Genomic DNA, 9635 nt, shown 5'->3' with positions numbered 1-9635 from the left:
GTCAAGCAATTAATAATTAATTTTCATTATTATTGAACCATATTGAGTATTCAAGCAAATTATTAAGGTACTTTGAAACATGAACTTATGAGGAATTTGATGCATTATTCAAGATGTTTGAATTGAATTTTGAGACACATTCGATTCTTGTACAAACTGTGTAAAAATGCCAGAACCAGAAAAAGCAATAAAATGACTTGTCCTTTTGTACAATTATGTCAAATAAATTTGTCCAACAAATTTTTTCAATTAAAACTTCATTGATGAAACTTTGACAAATAATTTAATTTTTGTAAACATCCAAATAAGTTGCCTTAAAGTCTCGTCTTTTTGTTGGTGTTTTTTTATATCGATAAAAACTTTTATTTGTAAAAAGTCGCCACACATAAAAACTTTTCGATTCATTCTTTTTTTAACTTTTTTTTGTCATTCATTGCCTTAAAAAGAAATAATTTCTGTTAATGCTACTTCCAAAATCTTCTACATATATGTTTATTCTGTTTAAAGATGAAGACAAAAGTGTCACACAAAAGTTTATCAAAAGATTTGAAAAATTTCAAATGTATTAAACTTCTATTGAAATTCTTTGGTGACTACCTTAGTCAAAACTGACTACACTAATGAGATTATTTTCTATACGCATTTATAGCACCTGTATGTAGGCGTTGTATTTAGTTAAAAAACGTTCATTTAATTTATATTCTTAATTCTTCCATTCCGGTTCACTTCTTCTATATTTTCAAACCTTTAGAAACAATTCATCATGTTCTTATGTACATATCTACACCTTAATTAAGGATAATTCATTGTTTTCAATTTTTTATGTCTCAATCATAAATTTTACTAAAGTTGCTAATTTTGAAACAAAATACATAATTCGAGTTATGACTTTATAAAACATTTTTTAAAGTATTCAATCTAAAAAATGTATGTTTTGGAAATGAGTACCATAAATATAGATCAACTTCTTTATGGCATGTGTTGTTATAACCCTCAATGATGGGTCTTTTCAAACTACTCAGCTTACATTTTTTTTTTGTTTTAATAATTAATTAATGTCATTTGTTTAATGAAAGCTGCTTTGTAGGTTTCTTTCAATGGAAACAATGAAAAGAAATTTTATCATGTGTATCATAAAGAAGAGAAATTGGAGAATTTTGGTGGAATGTTCCAAATATTAAATCCATTAATCACCATAGATATATTTGTTTACGATTAAAGACTAAGTTTCGCCATAATTCAAAAAATCCTTTAATGATGTTAATGAGCTTTATCGTGAGTCAATTTCTGTAGCTTAATTATCTCAATCATCAGTTCTTATTACATTCATTAATCAACAGAAAGGAAATTAAGAATTACTTATGTTTATCGGTCAATATTATTGTTGTTTCCACGCTATTATATACAAATGCTCTTGATTTTTATTGTCGATTAAAAGGAAATTCATGTTTACAATTTACTGCACATTTTTGCATTTCTTTACGTCTCGTTGCTCCTTTCAAGCATTAAATTATTCTTCTCATTTCAAATAATGACAGAAATTTCAATTAAAATATTTATTTATTTACCATTAAAAGCATTTGCGCTTCAAAAATGAATGAATGAAATATAAGGAATGAAGCACAAAATTTTTTGTCAGTGAAACTGAAGATATTCAACATTTTACAACTTAATCGTCCAATTTTTGTTTACGGTTGCTAAAACAAACCCGTTTTGCATCCATATCTTAATTTTTTACAAGGAATGGTCAGTCAAATTTACTTTAAGCATTTAAAAAAATATGCTTGGATCATCTAAAAGATCAACGCCGAATTCAAGTATCATCCCTTGAATTTTTCGCTTAATTACTGTTTAATGGTTTTCGTGCTTCATATTTATCGTAATTGTCAATACATCTCAATTTTTCTCTGTTTTCCATTGACCGTTTTGATTACATATCGGAATGTTTTGTAATTAATGATAAACGATGGAACTGAATCGAATGAATGCACAGTGAAAGTTGAGATGGGTTATTGAGCTTTTGCAAAAAAAAAGAACTGGTTCTGTTAATTTTAATGTGATATTTGATACATCCAAATTTTTTATTTTTTCTATACATTTTCTGGGTCGAATTAAATTAGCTGTACTTACTGTAATATAATAATGTGCAATGTCATGGTTATTAAATTTACATTATCCACTGCTGTCACTTTAATTCTTTGTCTATGTTTATTGAGCGAAAATAGAACGAAAGGAAATAGAAATGTGATATTCTCAAATTCACAGAGCACATTGTAAGACATTTCCAAGTTATACTAAACACGCAATATATACATTTAGAGTTTGAGGAAATTTTCAAGCACATAATCATCCATCCGTCTTAATATGTGTTAATTAGACAGACTAGTAGATATATGATGATGTGTCGTCGACTGTTATAAGATACGAGAGCAATTGAAGTTTTATAATTTTGAGAAAGCCTAATTAAAATGATATAAGAAAGATTCAATTGGTTTTGTTGATCTCGGTTTATTTGTTATGAAATTTTTAAACTTTAGAGCAATATTTTTAAAATTAGAGCAAATAATTAAGGTTTAACATAGTTTAACTAAAACTAATTTGGCAAACAGGTATTCCACATTAAAGAAGCTCATTATGATGATGAATGCTCATGAAAATATGGCTCTATTAACCTTTATAGTTTGCAGAGAGCGAGAAGAAAATTGAACATTAACAAAATTACAGTCATAAACTAGAAAAATTACATGTGCTTAATAATTTATATGACCGAATGTGAGCTTGAGACAAAACTTTGAAATTGAACTTTGGAATTTATGGTTTTCAATGGTAAAGAATTTGAAATGAAAGATTTAATGGTCAATTATGAATTTTTAATGGAAGGGTGTTTGAGATGAAGAGGTCAATGATTTATTCTTAGCTGTATGAGACTCAAATAGTTGATTTTTAAGGGCACTTCTTTAGAAAAGATTAGGTACAGTTTCAATTATGATTCTGCAAATAAATTAACTGTTTTGTTTCGCAATTTTCAAACATTTTAAATTGAAAAATTGCCGCTTTAAAAATGTTAAGGCGTAAGTATTGGAAAAGAATTAGTTATTCTTTTCCGACGCGACTGAACCAAAAATAATCAAGAAGAAGCTTTTAGCATGATTGAAAAAAATTCTTTTATTTGTTTACTGCTACCTCTTCATCTTCCACATAAAATTACCAACAATATTGTAAAAAGCACTTAATAACACCTTAAAGACTTTTCAATAGGTCGATGTCAGTAGGAGATGAACAAGCAACAAAAGGTTGATAATTTGAGTCACTAATGGGAAATTGTGCGAACATTAAAATTTATTGCCGAGCATTATATTGAAATATTTGGCACATGGGAATGAATTTTCAATAAATATTTCTTGTCTATTTGATTTATTGATTTGAAATTGTTGAAAATTTGAGGAAAATTGTTTAAGATTGGGTTAATTAAACAATGATTTTTATTCAAATTCCGTTGGTTTTGTCACCGTCAATAAAAGTAATTTTCACCATTAAAACCTTACTTTCATACTCCACGGTCAAATGAATTTTAAGAAACTTGAATTTATTGTTGTAATCAAACCTAGTTAGTATCCATACTAAAATCTTATTCAAACAAATAATAACCAACTCATGCTCTTAATTAACTCTAATCATCGTTCATCTATTCAAGACCAAAAATGAAAAAAGTTTCTCTTTCATTTTGGTATACAAATTTCATTCAATTTGAAAGTGTTATGGCTCATTATTTTAATATATAAAGTGTCTGAGCAAATTATTATTCGAAGACCCCAAAAACATGCCTAATTCAGTTTATAGTTTGAATGAAAAACCTCTCGAATATAAGAATACGAGGTTAGGATCTCCTAAAAATTCACAATAAGATTGAACATTATCTAACTTGGTAGTTGTTGTTTAATGAATATCAGCAAAATTACTAACGGGTTATTTACTTCTTTCAAAGTTTATTACAAAATAATTACAATTAAGTGTTAACAGCAAGATAACAAATCAACAATCAATCAACATCAAAGATCAGTGGTAGACAACCTGTGTGCCCCGGAACGCCAGTTTGAGTCGCCAAAATATTTTAGAATGCCATGAGTATTATGCAGTGCATGGTTTCGGTTTAGACTTATCATGAAAAAAGTGTCGCGAAGAATAATAGATTGCCCAACACTGTCTTAGATACACAATATTTGAATTTTTAAGCATGCTAAAATGATTTTCAGTAGTATGAAAATTTTGGCGACCCAAAATCGAAGCAAATGAAAGAAAATCTTTTAAAAATTCATTAATGAAATATAAATTCAACAAATTATTCGATAAAAGCAACAAAAATTAATTCCAACAGTGAAGATTAAGAAGGAAGTAATAAGAAGTCTTGATGAGCAAGTTTCAGTAACAGTATGATGCATAAAAATTTAATTTTTTATATTTTTTAAACAGAAGTTGGTATATTTAAGGTTTACCGGAATCATAAATTTTTACTTTTATTTACATTTCAATCTAACTGATCAGGAGGCTGGTTGATTTGTAGTTCTTTGTTAAAAATATTTTTACTCCATATAATTAATAAATGAAATGCTTTAACTTAACATATAATCTTGAACACAATTTCTCACTTTATTGAATGCCGGGTGAACTGTAGCAAGTTTATATCTTTTATAACATTCATCTATGCTTATACAAAGAGAATTTTGATGTATAGCCTTTCGCATGTTACTCAATCAATACTTATAACAAAAATCAAATTATTTTTAAGCCTTTATTTAATAAAAACGCAATTAAAGATGAAACATGTTGCTTGTATGATCCAATCAAAGTAATGAAAATTCAGAATATAATCAATACAACGCACTTTGAAATTAGCATTAGAAACATGAAATTTTGGAATTTCCATAATTTTGCTTAAGCTTTAAGCATAGAAAAGTAAATAAATTTTTAGACAAAATGTTTCATTTGGCGAAGATTTAAAATTCAAACATTCTAGCTCGAGGTGCTTATTGCAAAGCCCCAAAAATTATTTGTCTAATGGCAGGTGGTATTTAAGAACTTTTTCGATTCTTCTCCACAACAGAGAGATTATGATTATTATTCTGACAGAGCAATTTTGATTTGTGCTGTTCATCTTAGTTTTTCTTAATAAAATTTCTGAAAATAAAAAGCTTTAAAGAACAGAATTACAGAATGACTATGAGTCAGCAATATGTGTCATGCGATGTGCATACATTGAAATAGGAAACAATAAAATTGAAAGAAGAATACAAAAAATTGATTAAGTTATTTTTTCAAGACTTTTCAACTTTCTGAAAAATTTCTACTTCCATTTCTTTTTCTGAACAAAGTAATGACGATGGCTTGACTACGATAAAGTGAACGGTTCTCTTACAAAAAAAAAAAAGAATGAATTGCCATATTCATTATATGTTAAAACTATTGATGCTTTTAACTTAATTAATGGCATGAGAACAAAACATTCTTTCTTGATCTTCTTCTTTTCATATTTATTAAAAAGAATTATTTTTTTCAAGTACTTTTTGCTCTCACGATTTCCTTTAAAATTGCTGGATGTCTTCCTTCCAAATAAAATAAATTTATTACCAAATTAATGTTGATTTAAAATACAATTTTCGGAGATTGACTTATTGAAGTTTTAATTATCATTATCGTTTTAAGGAATACAGTTGATCTTACAGAAATTCTTACGGATTTATAATTTCACAATGATGTTTATTCTTCCGAGTTCAAATAATGACTGACTCTTTGTATGGAAAAAGGGTCTTCAAGTATGTACTATAAATATTATTCTAATCTCAAATGACCGTTATAACAATCGTTGTACAAATTCAATTAACATTATTTCAAAAATTTTCAAGTATTACTAAAAAACCATATAAAATGAAATAAGGAATAACAAAACCATTAAACAGAGACCGAACCTTAAAATAAAGTAGTCGTAAAAATTTAATTTCATATATTCAATTCCTATTTTATTAGCACATCAAGAATTTACATAGAAAATATTAAAGCTATAATTTCAAACACCTTTTACAATCCCTGAAAGAACATAACAATTTAGTTTTCCAATATACTTTTTGGAAACATGAAAAAAAAAGATCTGAACCATAAAAAAGTATCGAAGAAGTAGGAAAATTGCAAATAATTATACGTCTACACGTATGCTTCAATATCCGAATGAAGCGAAATCATCGACCTCGTCAGAAACGATAAAGGAAGAAAAATCAAAAACTTATAAACCTTGTTTGCTAATGGTTGAAGTGAGCGCATTTTTCTCAAATTCAATATTTCCTTTATGTTGCATACATATACATAACAATAATTATTTAATCCACTTTAAAGTCGTGTTCAAGAAATAAAAATGTTTTCTACAAATTGAAATTATTCACCAACAATTTCTTATAAGAGGATGGATGAGATAAGAAAAGGAGAAGGAAAAGAAAAATTTGAAATCGATGAAAAAATGAGAATTTTAAAGGCAGATTAAACGGCACTTCAGGCATAGATGGTAAATATTTTAAGTGTTTATTCTATGGCAAAATTCAATTTCATGTTGCGTCTAGATCTACGTTCTGCGTGCAACAATTGACAATGGGGGATGTAAAAATGTAGGGGAGTATATAAGGAAATCAAATAAATCCTTTTCGTTTCGGAGATTGCTGAGTGCGATTCGACATCATCTGCAGAGAAAATATTGAAAGAAATTGTATTTCCCCAAGTGTTGGAATTAAGAAAATGAGAAAATCGAATTCATAAACATCAATATTTTTCTACTTTTTTGGAAATAATTTTTCTATACCTTTACAATTCCTCTTTCTATTAAAACCACATCATGTGACACATTAAAGTGTTCTTACACATGTGCATATATAATCAATTTTGAAATATATTTCAGAGAAGCTTAAATGTATCAACTTCTCTTTACATTAATGAAGGGTACAGAGAAGATTCATTTATCAATATTTTAATGCATAAAGAGAAATCATAATTTTCAAAAAACTATTGAATTAACAACTCTGAAAAGAAACGATAATATGAAGTGCCTCTTCGAATGCTTCAATAAATAGAATCTTCTCATCATATTTATGCAAAATGAATGACATGAGATATGTTTTTGTACGATGATACACTTCAATAAAATCAAGTATTTTAACAAAAACAAACAACATTTCTCAATTTCAAATCCAATAAACATCTTTGGTTTCTTAATATTTATACACATACTTCATGATAGATTTCATGGTGATGCTTTCTATGGATAGCATATAGCAGTCAAAAAGTCTACGTACTTACACATTGATGCCAGAAAGAATATAGTTCATCCCTTATATATATAAAAATAAATCATGTCATGTTGAATAAATGACTGGAGGGGATCTTGTCGGTATGGAGATTTGGCAAAAAAAAATAAAATCATGAGATTGAGGTGGAATTAATCTAATCTTTTATTTGATTTCAAATTTAATTTAAAAGAATTTGTTTATTTTCCCGGAAACATATTTTTGAATATTCTTTGTCACCCGATCAGCCCATCTGTTGTACATACGAGAGATAAGCGAGCATTATAATAATAATCAAGCGGTATCCACATTACAATTAAAATTTCGAGAGTTGTCAACAGTTTTTCATTTTTCCCGCTATGTGGAAAAATTTCAAAGTGTTAATCGGGCTGGTAGTTTAATAATAAACTCTAAGATAGTTGACTCAATGAAAACAGACTCTACAGTAAATCCAAAAAATTCTAAACCCCAAAATTCTACAATCTAAGAACCAAAATTGAACATGAAATCTGATATCATTAATTTAATTTAGCTTTAATTTTTAATTTGACTCCTTTTTATCCACAATGTTAAAGCCCTCTCTTGTTCCATCATGATTTCGCAATCAAATAAACACAGTATGAGCTCAGTAAATGAAATGCATATAAAATCAATGAGATGTAAAATAATTTGTTTCTCTCCCCTCATTTTCATTGTTCCATTCAGTGTCTCCTACGAAAAAAAGTAAAGTTTATCGGGTCTTTCTGTCTCCATTCTCAAGAGGTTGTAAAGTTTTTATCCATTCAATTATTTTCACATGATATTATCAAGATTATTCGCAAGAACTTAAATAAAAAAGAAACAAACAAAAAAACATGCAGTAAAGTCAATTCAGAAGCAACCACAACGGATGGCAAAACCACAAAAATTTCCTTTACAATCAAAAAGTTTTTTTCTTTCTCTTCTCATTCATTTTATTTCATCAACTGAATAACACATGAAAATATGTGAAGAATGAAGAGAAGAGAAAAAGTGCAACTCAAATTTCGGGACAAAAAATCGATTTTTATGTCTTCCTACATTTTTTATGAAACTGCTGTTTGCTGTTCTTGGTTGTTTTGCTGTAGATGTAAATAGCAAAAAATGTGTATGAACCCTCAGTTTTACGATTAGACTTGGGGTTGGGGAGATAGAAATGTGTATGCAGGGGAGAAACACAACTTGATACATTAAAGAATGTGATACAAAGCAGAGAAAAAAGAAAATGGCTTAAATTTTACTCCGAAATTTTGAGAATTTTATGACAATTAAAAGAATTAGTTCTATACGCTAGTCCATGAATGCTCGAAAATTAAGCCTCAATTTTCTGAAAATCTTTAACAATCTTATAAAGCTTGAGCAAGTCCAAAAAACTTATGATTTATTATCCCTTACTTTCATCTTCTGTATTAATTTCTACTGCAGTCAATACCTATAATCGTTATTGAATCTTTTTTATATCTGTTTGATATATCCACTTCTTTTTGTTGGAAAACTTTTTCATTCTACTTTTGTGAGAGTTTCTATTTGTGAATTCTCTTATTTGGTTTTTCTTTTTTTGGATATAAAATGGTACATTTTTTCTCAACCTTCAGAAAGGATCTAATCTTGAATCAATTTTCACACCTTTAAGATAATCCTATTATTATTTCCTTCTGTTCGAAGCAAGACTTACAAAAGGAAAAGGATTTTCACGAAGAAAAAGGTTTTGGTTACATTTTTAATTAAGAAAAACTTCATATCTACATGCATACATAGTCTTGGTGTGGCTTTTAAAATTCAGACACATTTTTGATTCAAACTAGATTAAAGAAAAAGTTGCACAATTGAAATTTTCCCAATACTTTTCAAGATCAATTCAAACAGATGTTCAAGTATCACACGATTAAATAACCACAGCAAAATTGGTTTTCAATCTACCTTTTTCTCAGTGATAATTTATTTTAAATTGATCCAATTTCCAATTATTTTCGCTTTTCCGTTGCTTTATGTTCGCGTTTAGATTAATTCATTAATAGTCTGCTAAGCTTATAAAATTTCAATAAATTAAATTAAATTGGATTTCATTTTGATGACCCCCCTTTTACATAACGAATATCAATGAATATTTTATAGACAGATTATAGAATCTCCTTACATTTTTTTCATCCTGTTTGAGAATTAGGGATATTATATAGCATTTATGTGGATTAAAAAACAATTTGCAGACTTTGATGGCACTAAAGCGCCTCAAACGATTTTTTTACTGCTCAAAGTAGTCACCATTAAGTAATTTTCATCATCATCATCAGCTTC

Source organism: Chironomus tepperi, unplaced genomic scaffold, assembly GCF_022539635.2.
Source record: "Chironomus tepperi strain 1889 unplaced genomic scaffold, CSIRO-AGI_Ctep_v1 contig_170, whole genome shotgun sequence".
Lineage (NCBI taxonomy): Eukaryota > Metazoa > Arthropoda > Insecta > Diptera > Chironomidae > Chironomus > Chironomus tepperi.
The sequence above is the reverse complement of the archived record's forward strand: the minus strand, read 5'-3'. Positions refer to the sequence as shown.